Source organism: Heptranchias perlo, chromosome 7 (genome assembly GCF_035084215.1).
Source record: "Heptranchias perlo isolate sHepPer1 chromosome 7, sHepPer1.hap1, whole genome shotgun sequence".
Classification (NCBI taxonomy): Eukaryota; Metazoa; Chordata; class Chondrichthyes; order Hexanchiformes; family Hexanchidae; genus Heptranchias; species Heptranchias perlo.
In genome coordinates, this window is record NC_090331.1 from 60,632,039 (window position 1) to 60,656,940 (window position 24,902).

Below are 24,902 nucleotides of genomic sequence, written 5' to 3' on the forward strand. Positions count from 1 at the left end.
TGTGGAGAACAGAGCCACAGTAACCGTGGCCGGTACTGTGGAGAACAGTGCCATAGTAACCACGGCCGATACTGTGGAGAACAGTGCCATAGTAACCGTGGCCGGTACTGTGGAGAACAGTGCCATAGTAACCGTGGCCGGTACTGTGGAGAACAGTGCCATAGTAACCGTGGCCGGTACTGTGGAGAACAGTGCCATAGTAACCACGGCCGGTACTGTGGAGAACAGTGCCATAGTAACCGTGGCCGGTACTGTGGAGAACAGAGCCATAGTAACCGTGGTCGGTACTGTGGAGAACAGAGCCATAGTAACCACGGCCGGTACTGTGGAGAACAGTGCCATAGTAACCGTGGCCGGTACTATGGAGAACAGTGCCATAGTAACCGTGGCCGGTACTGTGGAGAACAGTGCCATAGTAACCGTGGCCGGTACTGTGGAGAACAGTGCCATAGTAACCGTGGCCGGTACTGTGGAGAACAGTGCCATAGTAACCACGGCCGGTACTGTGGAGAACAGTGCCATAGTAACCACGGCCGGTACTGTGGAGAACAGAGCCATAGTAACCACGGCCGGTACTGTGGAGAACAGTGCCATAGTAACCGTGGCCGGTACTGTGGAGAACAGTGCCATAGTAACCGTGGCCGGTACTGTGGAGAACAGTGCCATAGTAACCGTGGCCGGTACTGTGGAGAACAGTGCCATAGTAACCGTGGCCGGTACTGTGGAGAACAGAGCCATAGTAACCACGGCCGGTACTGTGGAGAACAGAGCCATAGTAACCGTGGCCGGTACTGTGGAGAACAGAGCCATAGTAACCACGGCCGGTACTGTGGAGAACAGAGCCATAGCAACCGTGGTCGGTACTGTGGAGAACAGAGCCATAGTAACCACGGCCGGTACTGTGGAGAACAGTGCCATAGTAACCACGGCCGGTACTGTGGAGAACAGAGCCATAGTAACCATGGCCGGTACTGTGGAGAACAGTGCCATAGTAACCACGGCCGGTACTGTGGAGAACAGTGCCATAGTAACCATCTCAGATGTGTTAAGTAACTAACTACCTTAGCGACCTCAAATCAAATGGAAGTAAAATGAATAGGTAATTTTAATCATGACAGAAACAGATGATAGGTGTGAAGGAAGTAATGTGACAGAAAAAGTGTGATGAGAAGTAATTACTTGACCGGAAGTATGCATATACACAAACCTTTTAATATATCAAAGATTACATGTGTTTCATTCAGATAAATTCTGAAATTAAAATGTGTCCAGAAGTAGGAAGGATCCCCATTTGATATATGGTTTGTGCTAAGTTAGCTGATGTCAGCCAAGACAACAGAGAGGATGCTACAATTGGCCCTAACATCACTGGACTGGAGAAATGGGGGGGAAAAAAAAATCAGCCAGTAGCCCTGTTGTGAAATGCATGGGTATGGACAGCAAGTGAAAACAAGACTGAGCTCTGTTGTGATGTCCATTCATGGTTGAACAACCTGCTATCATTCACTATCTAGGCTAATGCCTAGATGGTCACTAGGGTGAAGCACTAGAGTGCTGCTGGTGCCAGCACAATAAAACCTTTACATGAGAAACTGGTTTCAAGAGAAGAGGAAAGAACTGAATAAGGAAAAACAAGAGGGATATGGGCCAAGTGCAGGCAATTGGGACTAGCTTAGTGGTATAAACTGGGCGACATGGACATGTTGGACCGAAGGGCCTGTTTCCATGTTGTAAACTTCTTCTATGATTCTAACCTACAACATTGCCAAAATTCTAAAATCTCAGATTAAACTATGAAATTATTGTCTATTTAACTTTATATTATTAAAGATATGATGTATGAGCACATTTCCTGTCTATAAACTTATCTTGTCACATTTTTGTGACAATTTGTCTGAATTATAAATTTCTATGTTTTATAATAAAAATTCCCAATGTAAACTTATTACACTGTAATGAAACTCCCACCCATCACCTCTCCCAGTGCTGTCAGGCCCATACCCTACCCCTCCTCTCATTGTTAATAGATACCAGTGAGCCAAACACCACATTCCACCTCAGTTGTGCCAAGCCTCAGGTTCCCCCTCCAAAGTTCGACCAAATCCCAGGTTCTCCTTCGGCAGTGATACCAGACCAAAGGAATAAATCCCACGCTACCAAACCCCAGCACCACCATCACAGTGTTACCAAACTCTGAGTCGCCCGCCCCAGTTCTGACATACACCAGGATCATCTCCCAGTGCTTCGCAAGTGCAGCTAAACCCCTCAAACACTGCTAAATACCAAAGCCTAGAAATTCAAGCTTGTTTTTGGCATAGAAATTACACAATCTAGGTGAGGGAGGGAAAGGAATTTGTGGCAGAACCCATTTCTGCTGGATATCTGCCCATGTTCAAAAATTCTCACAAGGATACAGATGCTTCTAATCACAGATGTCAAAGTGACTAGTGGGATGATGGTCCCCACTAGAATTACCACCAGTTCCGTCCAGTGGATGGCCAACTTAAGGTACGTCTGCCTGATGCAGGCACACTTACAAAACAAGTGCCATATGTGGGGCTGACAATGCTGTTTCCCAATGACAACCAACTTCAGAGAGATCAATTGCTGTTCAAAGAGCATCAATTCAACAAAGGAGCAGCTTTGGAAGTAACATTCGGTCTTCGACCAATTGGCCCCCACTCTTCCAACAGAGTGTGAAGGTACCCCTCAAAATTCTGGATCTCTCAGGGGCTGGGTGTCCAGGAATGCAATAAATTGCATGAGCACCTGTCCCTTATATGCAAATGATCCCAACCAAGGAATTTGTGATGGGGTCAACGTTAGACAGACCGGCGGGTGAAAGTCCCATCTTGCCACACCATGGCCCAACCTAAATTGCCAGGCTCAGATATCTAATTGCAAATGGCATACCATGTTGCTGTGTATTCAAAGACTTAAAACTGGTAGCGATAAAAATTAAATACATAAAATGAAGGCTATTCATAGAATAACGAACAGAATGGTGGAAATCAATCCTCAAAGCAACAGTAAAAATTACAGAAAGCATTTCACTAAAAATGCAATTTTACTCATTCATTCACTGTATATCTTAAAGACCTCTATCAGGTCACCCCTCAGTTTTCTCTTTTCTAGAGAAAAGAGCCCTAGCCTGCTCAATCTTTCCTGATAGGTATAACCTCTCAGTTCTGGTAGCATCCTAGTGTATCTTTTTTGCACCTTCTCCAATGCTTTTTAAAATATGGAGACCAGAACTGTTCACTGTAGTCCAAGTATGGTCTAACCAAGGTTCTATACAAGTTTAACATAACTTCTCTGCTTTTCAATTCTATCCCTCCAGAAATGAATCCCAGTGCTTTGTTTGCTTTTTTAAAAAATGGCCTTATTAACCTGCATCGCTACTTTTAGTGATTTGTGTATCTGTACCCCCAGATCCCTCTGCTCCTCTACCCCATTTAGACTCTTACTTTCCAAAGAGTATATGGTCCCCTTATTCTTCCTACCAGAGTGTACCACCTCACACTTATCTATACTGAAATTCATTTGCCAATTACACGCCCATTCTGCACGTTTATTAATGTCTTGCTTCATTTTGTCACAGTCCTCCTCAGTATTAACTATACCCCCATTTTGGTGTCGTCCTCAAATTTTGAAATTGGACTTCTGATTCCCAATCCAAATCGTTTATGTAAATGGTGAACAACAGTGGTCCCAGCACTGATCCTTGTGGAACACCACTTCCCACCTTTTGCCAGTCTGAATATCTACCTTTAACCGCTACTCTCTGTTTTCTGTTTTGCAGCCAGCTTGCTATCCATTCTGCTACTTGTCCCATGACTCCACACGCTCTAACCTTAGTCATGAGTCAACCTTATCGGAGGCCTTTTGAAAATCCAAGTACATTACATCTACTGCAATACTCTTGTCTACCCTGTTACTTCTTCAAAGAACTCAATAAGGTTGGTCAAGCATGACCTTCCCTTTTGAAATCCGTGCTGACTATTCTTTATTATATTTTCAGTTTCTAGATGTTTTTCTATTACATCTTTGAGTAAGCATTCTATTATCATTCCTACCACCGACGTTAAGCTAATTGGTTTGTAGTTCTCTAGATCTGTTCTCTCTCTCTTTTTAAATATAGGAATCACATTAGCTGTCCGCCAGTTCTCTATTCCCTTTTCTAATGATATTTTATATATATATGTAGTAGTGCCTCAGCTATCTCTTCCCTAACTACTTTTAATATTCATGGATGCAATCCATTCTGACCAGGTGTTTTATCCTCTCTAAGTTTGATTAGTCTATCAATTATCTCCCCCCTTCCACCTTAAATGTCTTTATATCTTTTTTAATTTCTTCTTCTAATGTCATGCCCACCATGTTAGTCTCCCTGGTAAATACTGAGGCAAAGTAATTATTTAATTTTTCTGCCATTTTGCTGTCATTACCTTTGAGTTTATTGTGTGTATCCCTTAGTGGCCCAATCCCTATCCTGATTTTTCTTTTGTTATTTAGGTGTCTGTAGAATACTTTACTATTTATTTTTATATTCCTTGATAATTTAATTTTGTAGTTTCTCTCTGCCTTCCTAATTGTTTTTTTACTTCTTTCCTACTCTTTCCTTGTTCCCTTTTATCATCCTCTCCTTTGTTGTCTTTGCACTTAATGTATGTCTTTTTCTTTAGTTTCAATTTTGCCCTTATTTCTTTATTCATCCATGGTGTATTATTACTGGCTAGTTTGTTCTTGCTTTTTAGTGGGATATATTACTCTTCGACTCTATTGATCACCGTTTTAAATGTTTCTCACTGCTGTTCTGTAAGTAAAAATATATATATACCAATATGCCTTTAACTTATACTGTTCTGGTCCTTGAATAAAGGCAGTGAGGCTGTTGGTATCAAAGCATAACAGTTTTATTAAGAAGTTATAACAAGTAGAAAAGATGTTTAAAATACAATAGTACAATTAAGGTATTCTGGTTTGATTGATACAACCTGGCTGATTGTTCTCAAAACAAGGACCTCAGAGTGTGCACCCCCAGAGTCCGAATCAATGGCCAATCCAGCCGTGCCCCGAGAACATTCTGGCTAGTTACCGAAAAGCATCTCACTTATATATGTTTTAAAGACAAACAACACTATGTCTGAGCTTCCCATCAATCACCTCCTGTGTCTCAAAAGGGAGGCTATCAGCCCCACTCCCACACTCCCAACATTAATTCTCACAGTCTGATCCTAACTCCCTTTTGCATTCCTTCAACGATACCACCATTAAGATGGCTTAGGTTTATAATATAGAAAGCTTGTTTAGTGCTTTTCTTACATTCCCTCCTGTTGAATCTAAAGGAATAAATTCTTTAGGTTCATACCTCTTTCCCATTTTTGGTTCACAGCTAGGCTGCACACCACATACATTGGCTTATTCAGTTTTTTATACATTGAGGATACTATGCAAAGCATTATGATAGAACAAGGATTAAAACCTGTGAGAGAATTCTAGCCTAAGGATGTTGTCCTACGTTCTATGTTATTTCCCACCATGCATGTTTGAAAGGGTAGTTGTCTCCTTTTCAATGTCATTGTTTCATTTCAGTCTCTCAATCTTAACATCCAACAGCCCCAGGTGACCTCACATGACCTTATCTAACGTTCTCATCTTGTCGGCATCACGTACCTATATGAGCCATTTGCTCTTCTGGTCTAAGTGGGCTGTGGACTTCTGACTGTCCCAGTGGTTCTAATTTTGGGTGCAGAGTGCCCTATCTTTATGCTATTTGGCTGCTGGGGCTGCATGTACGCATCTCTGGTCTTATCTTCCAGTCGTAAATTATCCCATCCCCTGTGCTGACTCTGTGTCAAACAACTTTAGATGGACCGTGTCACATGACTACCCCATCCTTTACCCCCTGCTGTGCATTTACACTCAGAGAGACAGCTGTTTTTCCTCACACAGAGACAGCACCTCGCCACCTCTCAGCTCCACCCTCTAGCTAAATGCCGAGACGCCAAGCAAGTTGGGATAATTGACAAGGTTTAGACTTAAACCATATTCTTACATCTCCAACCTTTGAACCTGAATGAAACCTCACAAGGTCAATTTTCACCTTACCCTGTAGCTTTCTTCTTGGTCTTGTCTAAGATCACCTTGAGTTATATTTTATTAACGGAAATACACATAGAAATATACATATTGCTTCTAAATTTCATTTGGTAAATACAGAAAGCTACAATGTATCATAATACTAAGAAATCATGGACTTAAAAGATTCTCCAGCTCTCCTTTGACTAATATCCATCTTGTGGATATTTTCTCAGTATTATCCCTCCCAATCTCATTGTTAGCTGAAAGGAACCGAACCCTAAATTTTGGAAATCCAAAATACCATGTCCCTCTTCAATTTCAATCCCTCCGATTGGTACCAGTGTTACCTGATTGTTTCATTAATTAGTCAGTTTCTCTATGGAGCATGTGTCAGTGCCTTGCTTAAAAGGTTTTCTCACTCTCCTGGACCATATTAACCATTTCATGTCGTGCAGTTGTCAAGTAACTGAGCATGTCTGAGACCCATTCTTCAGTGAATCTTCTTCATGTATTTCCACATACTAGCAACATATCATAGGTAATGTTCTTGGATATTAACTTTCTGCTGACCAATCTCTTTCTCCTTATGGTATTTCCGAATGTGTTTCCCATGGCACATATCATATGTCCAGTAAGTTTCAATCCTGTAAGAGCAACTGGTTTGTTTAATGAGCGGTTCCAATAGCTCACCAGGCCGTAGGCCTTTGTAATCATTTTTCTTCAACCTGGTCTCTGTTTCCGATGATGCCAACATACATTTGTATCTTTCTTGTCCACTGTACATTCTTAGGTTATCTTATAAAAAAGATCATGGGGTGTCTGGAGATCTTTGCTTATCTCCCCCTGTATAGTCCCATGTCTGGGTAGTGGCCAGGCTATCGAATGCAGTTTTCTCATTGTTCAGTATAGACATGGACACAATTATCACCTAGAGAAAACTATCAATTTACTATTCTCAACTACGCTTTTCTGACTTTCACTGGATTGTACATTTATGCCAGATTGATATTTTTATTAAATCATGCCCAGGTCAATGACTTTAGAGAAATTCCCATTTGGTGGTGTAATTTCCCTGTTTCTATACTTTAATTCTCAATCACTTCCTCTAATCCAACTTTACCCATCCCATTATATCGTCAATCATGAGCCCTGGAGGAACTTTACTGTCCAATACAATATACCAATACTTTGTTTTTGTTTATCTTACTTAAATTCTTCTTGAACTGCTTTTCATTTCCCAAAATATCCCATTACATTGTGCCTTAGTCCATCCCATTATTTCAAAATTATCCCAATTTGAGAGCAGTATTGTTGGACTGACAGGATTGTCAATGTACAATTTTATTCCCTCCCCCAAAAATTATTCCTTGATACACAGCATTGGATAGGAACCATTTAGACTGGACTTATTTTATTTTAAAATACAATTTGATTTTCCCCTTAAACTACAGGTAAATTTTCCCTTCTTGAGTGCTTGAACAGCAACTCATCAATTTTTCTTATCAATTCCAATTTCACAGTGGATCAGATCAAAGCACGTGAGTGCAAAAGACAAGGCTGAAGCGTTTGCAACCATCTTCAGCCAGAAGTGACGAGTGGATAAACCATCTCGGCCTCCTCCCGATATCCCCACCATCACAGAAGCCAGTCATCAGCCAATTCAATTCACTCCACGTGATATCAAGAAACGACTGAGTGCACTGGATACAGCAAAGGCTATGGGTCCCGATAACATCCTGGCTGTAGTGCTGAAGACTTGTGCTCCAGAACTAGCTGCGCCTCCAGCCAAGCTGTTCCAGTACAGCTACAACACTGGCATCTACCCGACAATGTGGAAAGTTGCCCAGATATGTCCTGTCCACAAAAAGCAAGACAAATACAATCTGGCCAATTATCTCCCCATCAGTCGACTCTCAATCATCAGCAAAGTGATGGAAGGGGTCGTCGACAGTGTCATCAAGCGGCACTTACTCACCAATAACCTGCTCAGTTTAGGTTCCGCCAGGACCACTCGGCTCCAGACCTCATTACAGCCTTGGTTCAAACATGGACAAAAGAACTGAATTCCAGAGGTGAGGTAAGAGTGACTGCCCTTGACATCAAGATAGCAATTGACCAAGTGTGGCACCAAGGAGCCTGAGTAAAATTGAAATCAATGGGAATCAGGGGGAAAACTCTCCAGTGGCTGGAGTCATACCTTGCACAAAGGAAGATAGTAGTGGTTGTTGGAGGCCAATCATCTCAGCCCCAGAACATTGCTGCAGGAGTTCCTCAGGGCGGTGTCCTAGGCTCAACCATCTTCAGCTGCTTCGTCAATGACCTTCCCTCCAACTTAAGGTCAGAAATGGGGATGTTTGCTGATGATTGCACAGTGTTCAGTTCCATTTGCAACCCCTCAGATAATGAAGCAGTCCATGCCCGCATGCAGCAAGACCTGGACAACATCCAGGCTTGGGCTGATAAGTGGCAAGTAATATTCATGCCAGACAAGTACCAGGCAATGAATATCTCCAACAAGAGAGAGTCTAACCACCTCCCCTTGACATTCAACGGCATTACCATCGCTGAATCCCCCACCAACAACATCCTGGGGGTCACCATTGACCAGAAACATAACTGGACCAGCCACATAAATACTGTGGCTACAAGAGCAGGTCAGAGGCTGGGTATTCTGTGGCGAGTGACTCACCTCCTGACTCCCCAAAGCCTTTCCATCATCTACAAGGCACAAGTCAAGAGTGTGATGGAATACTCTCCACTTGCCTAGATGAGTGCAGCTCCAACAACACTCAAGAAGCTCGACACCATCCAGGACAAAGCAGCCTGCTTGATTGGAACCCCATCCACCACCCTAAACATTCACTCCCTTCACCACCGGCGCAGAGTGGCTGCAGTGTGTACCATCCACAGGATGCACTGCAGCAACTCGCCAAGGCTTCTTCAACAGCACCTCCCAAACCCACGACCTCTACCACCTAGAAGGACAAGGGCAGCAGGCACATGGGAACAACACCACCTGCACGTTCCCCTCCAAGTCACACACCATCCCGACTTGGAAATATATCGCCTTTCCTTCATCGTCGCTGGGTCAAAATCCTGGAACTCCCTTCCTAACAGCACTGTGGGAGAACCTTCACCACACGGACTGCAGCGGTTCAAGAAGGCGGCTCACCACCACCTTCTCGAGGGCAATTAGGGATGGGCAATAAATGCTGGCCTCACCAGCAATGCCCACATCCCATGAACGAATTTAAAAAAAACTTATGGCCAATTGATAGGGCGGAACTTGGTGATCCTATCCATGGTCGCACTCTCATGTTGGTGTCTTGAGAGGGTGCCGCCTAGCCTGATTTAATCATAGGGTCCTCACCATGCACCCCTGAAGAAAGGGGGTGTCTCTCTTCAAACTTTACAAAAATCATTGTTTTTATCAAGAGACAATAAAATGTTTATACAGTAACTGCTCTTCCCACTTTCAGAAAGCTGTGACTCCAAAGGTGTCAGACCAACTTCTTAAAAAAACTACTACAGTCCAAATACTTAACTTCAGCAATATAGAAGTAAGGGTTAATTACTTCTTGCTTGTCAAAACCTTAAAGGGTGGGGGAGGAATCAATCACAATAGCACAAAGTGCTTTGAAGAAGTTAAAAATAATTTATAACCAGAGACCATCTTGCAACTGTAACTTGTAATTCTTTAAGGCTGCATTTTATCTTTTCTTTTACAATTAAATCTTATTTCGTCAATTATTTTAAATAAATGCAAAGGTTGTTGCTTGATGAATTAAAAACAGATGTCGGTGTCCATGGAAGGGGATAATCTTTTTTTTAGAAACAAAATGACGGAGCCCGATATCAGATGCAAGCAGTGTTCTCAGTGTATGTCAACATAGTTCTCCCGTAAATTTTTTAAAAACATTCGTGTTGGGAGACAGCATTTCCCTTTGTTCATTTTAGTTTTTAGTTAGTCCAGTATTTCCAGATTGTTGTGATTTCCACCTCTAATTGTTTCTTAAGTTTTATAATTTGCTGTCCTTGCCATTAACACAACTGTAGCTTTCCAATTCACTTTACTCCACATACTTTTTGCGGCACTCTACACCAGTATCCCCCACGATGACGGCATCGCTGCGACAGCATCAATACTCAACACCAACAACAGCCAATCTCCAGACGCTTTCCTAAAACTCATCCGCTTCATCCTGGATCACAATGTCTTCACCTTCGATAACCAGTTCTTTACCCAAACACACGGAACAGCCGTGGGGACCAAATACGCCAAAATTTTCATGCACAAGTTCGAGCACAACTTCTTCACTGCACAGGACCTCCAACCAACGCTATACACCAGATACATAGACGGCATTTTCTTCCTATGGACCCACGGCGAAGAATCACTGAAGAGACTACACGATAACATCAACAAGTTCCATCCCACCATTAAACTCACCATGGACTACTCCTCAGAATCGGTTTCTTTCTTGGACACACGAATCTCCATCAAAGACGAGCACCTCAGCACCTCACTCTACCGCAAGCCCACGGACAACCTCACGATGCTCCACTTTTCCAGCTTCCACCCTCACCACGTCAAAGAGGCCATCCCCTATGGACAGGCCCTGCGAATACACAGGATCTGCTCAGATGAGGAGGAACGCGATGGACACCTATAGACGCTGAAAGACGCCCTTGTAAGAACGGGATATGACGCTCGACTCATCGATCGACAGTTCCAACGGGCCACAGCGAAAAATCGCATAGACCTCCTCAGAAGACAAACACGGGACGCAACCAACAGAGTACCCTTCGTCGTCCAGTACTTCCCCGGAGCGGAGAACTACGCCATGTTCTCCGCAGCCTTCAACATGTCATCGATGACGACGAACACCTCGCTAAGGCCATCCCCACACCTCCACTACTCACCTTCAAACAGCCACCTAACCTCAAACAGACCATCGTTCGCACCAAATTACCCAGCTTTCAGGAGAACAGTGTCCACGACACCACACGACCCTGCCACGACAACCTCTGCAAGACATGCCAGATCATCGACACAGATACCACCATTACACGAGAGGACACCACCCACCAGGTATATGGTTCATACTCCTGTGACTCGGCCAACATTGTCTACCTCATACGTTGCAGGAAAGGATGCCCCGGAGCATGGTACATCGGCGAGACCATGCAGACACTGCGACAACGGATGAACGGACACCGCGCAACAATCGCCAGACAGGAGGGTTCCCTCCCAGTCGGGGAACACTTCAGCAGTCAAGGACATTCAGCCACCGATCTTCGGGTAAGCGTTCTCCAAGGCGGCCTTCGAGACACACGACAACGCAAAATCGTCGAGCAGAAATTGATAGCCAAGTTCCGCACCCATGAGGACGGCCTCAACCGGGATCTTGGGTTCATGTCACGCTGCACGTAACCCCACCAGCGGAAAAAAAAGTTATCTGTTTTTAATACAACTGGTCATTCTCTCTCTTTCTCTTCCTTTCGGATGTTTCTCTCTCTCTCTCTCTGTGTCTTTGGTTCTGGCCGTTTGTATATTCAGTAGTCTTGTATCTAATGTCTCTCTGTCTGAACACTATTCAATTCCTTTGATTGCCTTGATAACGGGCAGTTGGAAAGATTACCTGTAATCACTTAGCATTGTTCTCTGACTATATATGCGGTAGCTTTCAAGGAATCCCGCACTCACCTGACGAAGGAGAAAGCCTCCGAAAGCTTGAGATTTTCAAAAAAAACTGCTGGACTATAACCTGGTGTTGTAAGATTCCTTACATTTGTGGGTATGATCTTAACCAACTCTCTGAGCTGTTCTAGGTTTCCTGATTTTCCTATCAAGGAGATACAGGATATCCTTTTTTGTAATCTGTTCCGTTTCTCGGTCATTTTTTTTCCCCCCTGACCAGAGGCAATCACAAAATAAAAGGGTGTGCTGTCAGAGCTAACAGCTAACACACTTTAGTATAACCAAGCTTTATCCCAAAATTATCAAAATTGATGCCCTGTACTCGATAACAAGATATTGTTCATCGATTAACTTCTTACACATCAACTCATACTCACCAATACTCAACACAACTTAAACTTCAAATCACTCGACATTTACTTCAAATCATTAAGCATTTAAGAAATTCAAAATGCCAATTTTACGTGATGATCTCATGTCCGGAATTTGAGAAGCTCACTTTTTTTTAAAATCAGAAACAGAATTTTACTTGGCCACAGCAAAAGTCTGGTTTCCACAATTTAATAGGTCAGTTAACCTCAATAATGCCAATTTTAATTCAACAATATCAGAATTAAACACAAGACAAAACAAATGTTAAACACAAGACAAAACAGATAAAATTATCAACATAGCACGTGCTATCTAAAACCTAGTACATTACACAAAAGAGGAAAACACATAACAAGCATTAAAAGGGGGCGTAGCCCACAACCTCAAAAAAAAGCACTCGTGATTAGGTCAGGCTTCTTAAAGAGAAAGCACAGAGACAGTTCAATTTCTGATGTTTGTGACTTAACCCCATTCTGTACTGACTCAAAGTCTCATAGTCTGTGTCCTCTCCCAAGCTTGGTGTTGTGAAGGTCCCTCTTTCTCTTGCTTCAAAGCTTGCAAAGTAGCCTGATCTTTGCTATCTCCTATCCCGACTGCTTCCGAGGCTATCGTATCCACCCATCCCTGCCTGTCTGCTCGTATCCCTGCTGGCAAACATTTGCACCTTCCCTCTATCGTCTCAGTCACTCAATTTAGCAGTTTGATCTATCGCTGCTAGTGAGACTCTTGGGTCTTTCCTGAATTTTATTTCAGGAATATCGGGGATCTCTATGATCTGTGTCGCATTCTCTGCAGTGTTTTCAACATTTGTAGTTTCACCCTCTGGTAGTTTCTCTTTGACCCTAACTCTCCCAACCTCTCATTTGACTGTACATGTGGGGGCCGTATGGACCTTGATTATAATAATGATCTCGGTTGTCCTCCCCTTTCCAATCTATACCTTTGTTCCAACTATCATTCTCTCTATCGTCACTACACTGACTTATGACATGTTTCATCCCCCTGTGGGATGTCAGCTGTTGTTTGAGCTTTTCTGTCTCTTTAATACATTGCATACTGTGATTTGATCTCTTTTGGGTTGCCAGTAATTCTTTTCTCATACCGTCAGCCGTAGGTTTAGTGGCTGCAGTCAATTCATTTGTTTTAGCCTTTGCTTTTTCTTTTTGGGTAGCTTCATGTGTTTTGCTTGCTACCTGTGTTTGCATGTATACCACTGATCCCTGCAGCCTCTCTGTATATTTTCCATTTTCATTGTCAGTCTTGCTATGTTCTTCCTTCATTTCCTGTGCTTTATCTTTCAGCGTTTATTCTGAGTCTGAGCTGCCTGCAGTTTAACTTTAAATCCCTCTTGAAGTTGAAATAGTGGCACCCCTGCTTTCCAGCGATCACCTTTGATCTTTTCCTCCTCAGTTAACTCCTTCACTCGACTCTCAACTGCAAGCAAAGTCTGACAGGTTTTAACTAATACAGTACAAGTTCCTATGTTTTCCTGAATATATTTCTTCATCATATCTACCAGAGTTGTTTTTACTGGTAGCTCTCCAACTTGTGCGCAATTATCGATCTTTCCTGCCATGACTAAATTAAAATGCCCAAAAACCCGTGAGCACAACGGCCCACCTCAAAAACCCGTGAGCACGACGGCCCACCTCAAAAACCCGTGAGCAGATTCGCCCAACATGAGTCCATGTGATCAGCACATTAACAACTCACAACCGTGGGTAAACAACCCACCCCGGCACTGCCGCTGGAAAATGGGTCTCCCTTGACCCCAAAACGCGTGACCTAACTTTGCCCATTTATCAATCACAGCATCCCAAACACTTATACTTTGTACAACAACCCAAATCAAATACTTATACTTTGTACTAACAATACCTCACACCCACGTTGGAGCGCAATATGTAAGTAAATATATATATATGCCAATATGTCTTTTACTTATACTGTTCTGGTCCTTGAATAAAGGCTGTTGGTGCCAAAGTATAATAGCTTTATTAAGAAGTTATAATAAGTAGAAAAGATGTTTAAAATACAATAGTACAATTAAGTATCCTGGTTAGATTGTTACAACCTGGCTAATTGTTTGCGAAACAAGGACTTTGGAGTGTGCACCCCCAGAGTCCTAATCAATAGGCAGTCCAGCCATGCCCCAAGAATGTTCTGGCTAGTTACCAAAAAGCATCTCACTTATATATGTTTTAAAGACAAACAAGACTGTATGTCTGAGCTTCCCATCAATCATCTCCTGTGTCTCAAAAGCGAGGCCATCAGTCCCACTCCCACACTCCCAACATTAATTCTCACAGTCCGATCCTAACTTCCTTTTGCATTCCTTCAACGATACCACCATTAAGGTGCCCAAGGTCCTAGTTAACCTAAAGGGCTCTCTCTCTCACAAGGTCGTGAGAAACATGTTTTGATACAGACAGCAAGCCCTTTGTTCACAGCTGACTTAACATATATTTTACTTTAACATAAGATTTGTAATACTGTAGCTTAGGTTTATAATATAGAAAGCTTATTTTGTGCTTTTCTTACATGTTCTATTTCTTGCATTTCCCTGTGCCAATTAGCACGTGGCTCAGATAGTAATACTAAGATTACCACCCGTGAGGTCCTGGTTTTTAAATGTAGTTCCTAGCTTCTGATATTCCCTTAGCAAGACCTCCTCCTGTTCTTCCTTACGTCATTGGTGCCGACATGGACCACCACAATGGGATTCTTCCCCTCCCTTTCCAAGATACTCTCCAGTTGCACTGAGATATCCTTTACCCTTGCACTAGGGTAGGCAACACACCCTCCTGGACTCTCAGTTGCGATTGCAGAGGACACTATCTATCCTCCTGATTATAGAATCCCCTATGACTACAACCTTTCTATTCTGATCCTCCCCACCTTGGATGGCCTCGTGCTCCACGTTGCCATGGTTAGCACTTTGGGTATCCTCCCTGCAGCCTTAACCCTTGTCCTCACAAGTATCAAGTACCTCATACCTGTTGGATAAGACCAGTGTCTGTGGGACCTCCTTCTCTACCTTTCCTAGGTTCCCACTACCCTGCTGACCATCAGTCACACTCTCCCCTTCCTGCACCTGTGCTTTCCTCTGAGGTGTGACTGTACCCTGGAGAATACTATCTATATATTCCTTCCCCTCCTTTATGTGTCAAAGTGTCTCTAACTCACACTCCAGCTCAAAGACTCTGAGCGAGAGTTCTCAAGCCAGAGACATTTACTGTAGGTGTGGAAATCCGGACAGTCTCGCTGTCCACAAACTCACACATATTACAATCTTGACACACAGCCTGAAATGCCATTTCTAGTTTATATTTATTTATCAGCAGTTTATTTCTAGAACTAATAGAGTCACTCGAGATCTCGATTACATTTAGTAAATGGATTTAGCTTGATTTCAAAATAATTAGTAATTAGTCTTTTTTATTAAGTAATTTTTTTAATTTAAGTTTTAAAAGTTGATAAATTAGCCTATAGTCCCCTTGGATTAAATCACTTAGCACCTCCTTCCCCACTGCACCTAATTCCCACACTCACCAAATTCCCAATTGAAAGTCCTCACTCTGTTAGCAATTCACTCTGTGTCCTTACCAACCTCTGTGCTCAAGCTTATCCCACCTTATAATTGAATAGAAATTATTGGATAAAATTTGCAATGAAAGAGCGAGAGGAAATAATCTCAGACTACAAGAAGGTGTATTTTTTGTAGTTCTACTAATATTAGCAATTAGTTCATAATTAGCTAAACTACAAAAGGACAAATCTGGCTTGGCAGGCATCAACCTCGTGCATCACTCTGCCCAAGGGATTCGTGTGACCATTTGTTTTGCAATGGTCCAAATTACTTTGAATTCCATTCTTAAGTATAAATATGAAAGGGAGCCAAGAGCAGTGTAATTCATTAGTATATATGTTTTCTCATTTATATTGTTGTCATCGGAATCCATTTACCATCTTGATGCGTAACATATTCACAAGCTGAGAAAAACCACAAAATAAAGCCAGTGATTTTCACCTCAAAACATGGTTTCTAACCGATGTTTCTGAATATGTAAATTACTGTTAGTTCCAAAAATGTTCTTGTAATGGCTGTGATAAAGACTCCCTATTAAATATTAGCCACAAGAAATGAACGTATTAAGTAGGAGATAAAGGGTAATAATTTACAGCTTGGAGATTTAGGCTCCCTGGAGTGTCTCCTCTCAGGTCCTTTGAGACAGGATGACAGACAGACACTGCTGTGAACTGACTACGCTCCACAGACCCATCAACATTCATCGCTAGGTTATTAAAATGCACTTGGGCTTGCAACAGCTTTAATAGCTCAGTGCTGAAAATTCGGCTGTTTTTTTAAACCTCACAAGGGACCACGAAATCCCATCTTCCTCTTGTAAGATTACTCTGAACACCTGTAACTGATGTCTGCCTCACTTGTAACAGAGAAACAAGAGTTTGGGGAAACGGCCAAAGACCCGCTGAAGTGAAAAATCACCTAGGGTTTCCAGGGGTCCTTTTACTGCTAATTAAAGTAATCACTTGCACTTTTAGTCTTGTAATTGCTATCTTCTTCAAATTCAGTGCTGTTTGGTAAGATGGATCCTGCTGCGACCTGATGTTAGAGCATTATGGTTGTTGTCACTGCTAATGTTCTGTAAGGATTTCATAGCTATTTTCTCATGTTGCTTAAAAATCTAAACTTTAGACTCACATATTCACAGCAGTAATTTGGGGGTTTTGAGAACTGAGCTAGGGGTTTTTTTGTGCATGTTTGGGACTGCACATAGTCTTCTCATGTGTAATATTACTTTTAGGACTTGGAACAAGTTGTGTAACCCCCACCGTTCAGTTTTTCTTCCATTTTCTACATTTGCTGTGATGCAGTTTATAAATGCCAGCAGTTCTTCAGTACCTTACCCCTGACCAACAGTGGAGGAAGTATCATCAGGAGGAGTGAGCCTAGGAATGAGTCCAAGCAGTGACTGTCTATTCAACTATGAAGATAACACAACCAACCCCAATTCGGTTCTCGCAATGCACACCTACAGCAGAAGTTTCAATGTCATATTGGGATATCAATGTTAAATACCATTATGGCCAAGAAATATGACAGTCCAAATTAAACTGAACCCCATTCATGTACTATTTAGTATGAGCTCCGACAGTGCTTAGGGAATCTATCTACAGCCAAACAGGAACAACAAAATATGGGCTGCACTTGCTTACTACGTGGGCATATGTGCTGACAGCGCAGAAGGGTTGGCCTCATTGAATGTCACATGGTAGGCACTGCCTCTTAATTCTGATGTGCTCCCTGAGCATGGAAAATGGGTGCAGAGAACCAGACCTGCATGCCTATTAGCACTGGAAGAATGTACTAGCTGTGAGGAGATGTCCAATTCTTTGGTTGGAAAAGAGTAAGCAACAAAGGTTGTGGGAAGACTACCTTATTTAATAACAAGTCCTTGGAGGGTCTCCTGCAAAGGACAATGGCTCTGCTTGGAGCCAAAAGCCTCCCATCTGTTAAAACAGAAGTCCAAGCTGCTTGGGTGGAAGTTAATGAGTGAGTGAATGCAGTCTTCAAGATTTGTTGTACCTGGGAGCAAATACATAAAATGTTAAGTGGCATCAGGAAAAGTGGCATCAGGAGGAATGGCAAGGTTCATTCCCATGCTTCCTCTACATCTAAAGAAGACATGGACCAAATCTAAATATTTATCTCCTTCATCCTGAGAGGTAGCATACAAAACACACAGAAAACATTTACCCCATTTCACACCAGCTTTCAAACAAGAGAAGCTGTAAGGCAGAATTGCAGTGGGGCACAGTAATAACTTGGACATTGCAATTCAAAATTCAGCTTGCAAAAGATTACTGCCAGCAAAAACAGCACGAACGCAGTTTTACAATCGCCTGTCACAGGGATGGAGGTGGTCTAGACAAATGTTTATCTTTTGAGGTGCTCAAGTAGTTACTAACATCTTCATAAATGTATCCTGCTTACAAGCAGCACACAACCATAGGTAGGGGATCAGGGCAAGCAGTGGACCAGTCATGTTGAAGCAGTTGGCGCCAATGGATCTTTTTGGCCATGAATCTGCATCTTCTCCAGTGCCCTGTCCCCTTTAATGCATTGCAGACCTTTGGATGTGGTCCCTGCTCTTCCACCTGAGTTTCTCAGGACTCCCTGGACATTACTGCCCTATTGCTGGTGGGACTTCCGTCTATGAGCTGCCCAACGATATTTAAATAAATCAAATAAGATGATTTCTGATGGGGTCTGTGTGTATCGCCAAGGACGACCAAAAGTCCTGCCTTGCCAGACATCCACCAGTGGAGTGGAAGGCCAGGGATTTTAAGTCCTATGCCTTTGTTCTTATAACATCTAAACCATAATGTAGCTTTCAGTTCCACTTATTATACCTTAAAATTCCAAATTACGAAAATATGAATATTGATAGTCCTTTTTAAAAAGAGACTGGATTAACGAATAGAGCAGTATGTATCATTAAAAATAAGATGTAATTTATGATAACTGGATAATTCAAGCCCATAAAACTAAAACCCTATTTAATTTCCTGGCCAGCATAGCACTATCAATTTCTTGTTTGATTCACAACAGTAGAAATAATGAAACTCCAATTTTGTGCTTAAATATCAAAGCATTATGACATTATGAAAAGACGCTGACATTTAAAATTAATTAGAAATGGTTGCTCCTCGAAATATGGCGACGAAAACCAATCCACCTTTGATGAGCAGAAAAAGCAAACATGACCAAGCTTATGATCTCTGCGCTATTTCATTAGGTTTGAGGCAGGAGGTAATGATGAAAATTCATACCTCTTTCATGCATAACCCAGCAGGATATATTCTAAAAAAACAGCACATCCTGCAGTCCCCACTCAATCCAGATTATCCAATTAAGTTCCAGCCTTGATCAATCTCACAACCTTCAGATGTTGTTTAGCAAACAGGAATCAGCCATAAGAAGGTTGAATATTCTTAAAAGAAACCTTCCCAGATGATTGTTCTTTGTACAATAATCAATGTTACACTTCCACTCCAGCTACATACATTCATGTCAACCTTGAAAACTACTAACAACTCAAACAAGTAATTATATTGAAAGTGCAGTGGGACAAAGTAACTTAAGCTTTAAGTGTTCCTTCACTTACATTGGACAAAAAAACAAGTACTTTAAAGCCTGAAGTCTTGAGACATACAATTTATTTTCTCGGGAAGTTCTAGGAGCACGTTCCTCCAGAAAAGTGAAATTTGAGACTTTGATACATCTTTCCAGCATTTGAGTCTACAATGAATATTGTATTTTTTTTTAATCTAAAAAGGAAGGGATTTTTGCTTGATTTTTATTGAAAACTATATCCTGTCAGTTGGAAAGCAATTATTTTTCTTGACATTTAAAAAATTTCTCTCAGTAGCAGCAGATAACCTATTGCAGGGAGAAAAAGCTTTTTTGCAAACAGCAAAAAAAGGAACAAAACCCATTCTTGTTGACCATTCCATTCCCGACTGTAGGCAGCAAATTTAGAATCATGCACAGTCTTTCTAAATGCTGTCCCCACCTGCTCGTCTTTTGGCAACTGGCGGTGCACTTCTGAGGGAACCAGGGTATGCTCACCTGGAATATTTTGAATTTTAACATGAGAAAAACATCTTAGTTGATTTTAAATGCTCTCATATTTCACAATTGATAGATTTTCAACCTAAATAGTTATGGAAATGTGACATTTGGGTTTTCAATGCATCTGCTGGACCTTCACTGCCCCAAAAATAACCTCAACAGTAACTGACCTCCTCTGTCACCGTTTTTTGGTTTTTGTACCAGATGTTCACTCTGGTTCAGTGTCACTGGTCACTGCTAAAAGTGGACTTCATGTCCCCTAAAATCTGGAGTGCACCTTTTCCTACGCAATATCTAGTTAGATAGGATCGTAACAGAGAACCCTTACTTAGTAAATCGGTCAATGAAATATCACACATTACGGAAGTGGACAGAAAAGCACTCTAATAAGGTGAGGCAGAGCAATAGATTGTCAACTGGTTTATATACATAATACATGAATGAGCAATACACAGTTTTCACAGTGAGTATAATCAATTTCTTTACAATCCTCGATTATGAAAGACAACAAAACTGCAACTTACTATCACTCCATAAACAAGGGCTCACCTGCTCACGCTAAGCTGGCTAAGACTTCTAAAACACAGACACCTGGGACTCTTCTTCCTTTCCCCATTCAAGCTGGTACTCCAGGTTCCCAATTCAAGCTGGCACTTTTCTTCCTCCTCCAACATCCCTCCCTCCCCACTTAATGCTGGTACTACTCTTTTCCCCCTCTTCAGTGCATGCTGATATTCGTCTTTCCTCCTTTCACTTCAGTGTCGCTCCTGTGTTCCCCCTTCTCTTTTGCCTCAGCACTATTCTAGGGCTCCTATCCAGGTCATGTTGTTGCTGCTGTAAGCTGAAGTGATTAAACATGGCTGCATACCTTGGACAGGAATTCCTGATCTCATCAATTTCTCTGCACAGTACGCAGCCATGTTCAAGTGCTTCAGTTTACAGCAGCAACAGCGGTGGCAGCAACAACAGAACTCAGGATGGAGCCCAAGAGTGAGAGAGTCAGGGAGCAGGAGGGAAATTGAGAGCAGTACTGATGGAAGGGGCCTGGTTCATTGTGATTTTTGCCTGCAAATGCAAATGCACAAACAAGTCCTGAAATGCTGACCGTCTATGTCAAGCACAAACAGTTGAAAATGTATGCAGACAGCGAAAGATTTGCAAATTGGAATAGATGCAGTCAATTCAGTGAATATGTCTCACCAAACTGACCCCACTTCCTATCCATCACCTAGACAGTTTATTTCCACCTCTGCAACATTGCCTGCTTCCGCCCCTACCTCAGCTTCTCCACCACTGAAACTCTTAAGCATGCTTTTGTTACCTCGAGACTCAATTTCTCTAATATCTTTATCACTGGTCTCCCATCTTCCAACTTTCAGAAACTCCAAGCCCTCCTAATGTTTCTGTTCATAGCTTGATGTCTGTTCCCTTATCCCTATATATTTTTTATTCCCCCTCTGAAAAGTACCTTGGAGTGTGTTCTATATTAAAAATGCTATATAAATTAAAGTTTTTTTGTTGTTGAGCATATGTCTTACAGGTATGAGTAAGGTGCGAAGAGTCGTTAGAAGAAATTGATATAAAACAGTGTCACTCACTGGGTTTCACAACCCATCAAGTCAATTTATGTCTTGCTCAAAAGGCTTTTATTCAGGAACTCTGCAGCATTCGGAGTTATGGAGTAAAGGGTTCCAGCTCAGAGCATGCCATTCTCCACACAGTGAGCTCCTAATTTAAATCATGCAACAGTGGGAAGTTGCCTGCCTAATCATATCACCTCACCATAGAAAATGAAAAGCAAAATTGTAGGAACAATAGTTCAACTAAATTGTTCCATTTTAATAGGACCTTTCAGACCATAAGAGATAGGAGCAGGAGTAGGCCACTCAAGCCTGCTCCGCCATTTAGTGAGATCATGGCTGATCTGATTTTTACTTCAACTCCACTTTCCCACACTTTCCCCATATCCTTTGACTCCCTTGCTGATCAAAAATTTGTCTAACTCAGCCTTGAATGTATTCAATGACTCAGCCTCCACAGCTTTTTGGGGTAAAGAATTCCAAAGATTCACGACCCTCTAGGAGAAGAAATTCCTCCTCATTTCCATCTTAAACGGGCGACCCCTTATTCTGAGACTATGCCCCCTAGTTTTAGATTCCCCCATGAGGGGTAAAATCCTCTCAGCATCTACCCTATCGAGTCCCCTCAGAATCTTGTATGTTTCAATAAGATCTCCTCTCATTCTTCTAAACTCCAATGAGTATAGACTCAACCTGTTCAATCTTTCCTCGTAAGACAACCCTTCCATACCTGGAATCAACCTAGTGAACCTTCTCTGAACTGCCTCCAATGCAAGTATGTCCTTCCTTAAATAAGGGCACTAGAACTGTACGCAGTACTCCAGGTGTGGTCTCACTAGCACCCTGTACAGTTGTAGCATGACTTCCCTGCTTTTATACTCCATCCCCCGAGAAATAAAGGCCAATATTCCGTTTGCCTTCCGGATTACCTGCTGCACCTGTATGTTGACTTTGTGTGTTTCATGTACGAGGACACCCAGATCCCTCTGTACCGCAGCATTTTGTAGTATTTCTCCATTCAAATAATATTTTGCTTTTTTATTTTTCCTCCCAAAGTGGATGACTTCACACTTTCCCACATTATATTCCATCTGCCAAATTTTTGCCCATTCACTTAACCTGTCAATATCCCTTTGCAGACACTTTGGGGTCGATTTTAGCACCCGCGATCGGGCGCGTTACTGACGGGGTGGGGGGGGGGCCACGAAAACCGGTGATTCCCGGGGCGGGTCGGGAGCCCGGCTCCAACCCGCCCACTTCTGGGTTTCCCAGATGCGCTGACATGCGCGCGCAGCCCCCGCATGTGGGACTCCCACCGGCAATTAAAGCCGGCGGGGTGCCACTTAAGGTATTTATTTTGGTATTTCAGGTCATTTACAGACCTGATTAACATAACATTTTAGGAGGGGTGGGATTTTACAAACAACTGGGACTGTTTCCCGTACTGGGGTAAACACTCCCAGTTCAAATGGACGTGTTGCAGCTGTCAGCCTGTGGCAGCTGCAAAGGTCCATTTGACAGGTGGGGGGGGAGACCCTCACTCATTGCAGGAGGCCACTCTGTCACTTTGGACAAAGTTTGGCCTCCACCACCCTCCTCCAAACAACAAAAGTCACCAATTTGCACACTTATCCCGGTGTCCAGACACATGTACCTACCTTGCGGACCCCCTCAGATGTACATCTTCCAGATGGGGGCCGCCGTAGCTGCAGTCATGACCTCCTCGGAGGGCGAACAGCATCACCAGCCTCGCCGGCCATGCCGTCCACCTCTGACACGTGGAGATCCACAACACTGTGCTGTGATACATCCACCTGCACAGCAGGAGGGTGGGCAACCGCAGAGAGAGATGCGTCGCAGAGGGCACTACCCTCGCCACAGGGTCCACAGACCGAGGCTCAGCTTCTTGGACCTCTCTGAGCAGCAGTGCACACGGAGGCTCAGAGTCACTCGACATGTAGTCGTGGACATCTGCAGCCTCCTTCATGCCGAGCTGCTCCCGGCTGGCCCGAGCACCATCTTCTTACCTGTCGCTGTCAAAGTCACCACTGCCCTCAACAACTTCTCCTCCGCATCCTTCCAGGGTGCCACCGAGGACATCACCGATGTCTCTCAGTCGTCTGCACAAAAGAGCCCTGCAAATACACCTACACCCACTCTGCAGTGACACAATGGGTGTCATCAGTTGTGGGTCTTCATTGTGATCCTCAGGAAAGGGCATTATTGCACAAACCAGACAAGATTCGCAAAGACGGGACAGTAGTGGTGCCAATATAATATGTAATGTGAGTGGCTCAGAAATTAAATATAAGTAAAAACCATGACAAACCCTCAAACAACCTTGTGCATTCCCTTCATGCTCACGACACGTTTGCCTTACGCTGCCTACTGCACATCTGTGATGCATGCCCTGTGGCTGCAGCGCAGGTAGTGGCAGGTTGAGTGAGGCTGACCGTGAAAGAGATGCATGAGGGTGAGTATGAGATAGAGCCATGAGATTGTATGAGGATTGGGTTGAGTGGTAGTGGCGGGATGAGTACTGGCGAGGTGAGTAAGTGCAGGTAAGATGAGGATGAGGTTTGAGTGGGTGTGAGGGGTGATGTGACAGAATAGTTTTTGCGGTGCAGAAGGAGATGTGGGGTGGGGGCGGTGATGTGACAGACGGAGTGTAGGGGAATGAGTAAGTGTACTCACTTTGGCTGACCTACTTAGGTCGTTGCAGCACCTCCTGCACTGTATGCAATATGTTGGCGGTGCAGGTGACCTCCTCTGCCACCTCGAGCCAGGCCTTCTTGGTGGCAGAGGCAGGCCGCTTCCTCCCGCCCGCCGGGGTTGGGGGCGGGGGGGAGATCTCTATCCTCCCCCTCCTCCTCCTCCTCACCCCATCCAATGATACCTGGAGTGAGGCATCATTAAAACTGGGAGCAGCTTTCCCCCTGGGCTGCTCCATGCTGTAATTTTTCCTATTTCTTGCAGCATCAGTCAGTGGAGGACTGCCCCTTTAAATAGGGCTCCTTCAGCTGACAGACCTTACTGCGCATACGCAGTCCACCCGCCGCGCAGCTTAGCAGCGGGGAACCCGGAACAAGAGGTAAGTGGATCCAACCGGCCTGTGATTACACGCAGGGCAGACTGATTTCACCTGGCGCGTTACCCACGCGCCCAATTGCCTCCGCCGCCCTGGTAAAATCGGGCCCTTTGCGTCCTCATCGCAACTTACTTTTCCACCTATCTTTGTATCATCAGCAAATTTGGCAACAAGACACTCTGTTCCTTCATCCAATTCATTGATAAATATTGTAAATAGTTGAGGCCCCAGCACTGATCCCTGCGGCACCCCACTAGTTACAGATTGCCATTTTGAAAATGACCCTTTTTCCCGACTCTTTGTTTTCTGTTAGTTAGCCAATCCTCTATCCATGCCAGTATATTACCCCCAACACCATGAGCTCTTATCTTGTGCAGTAATCTTTTATGTGGCACTTTATCGAATGCCTTTTGGAAATCC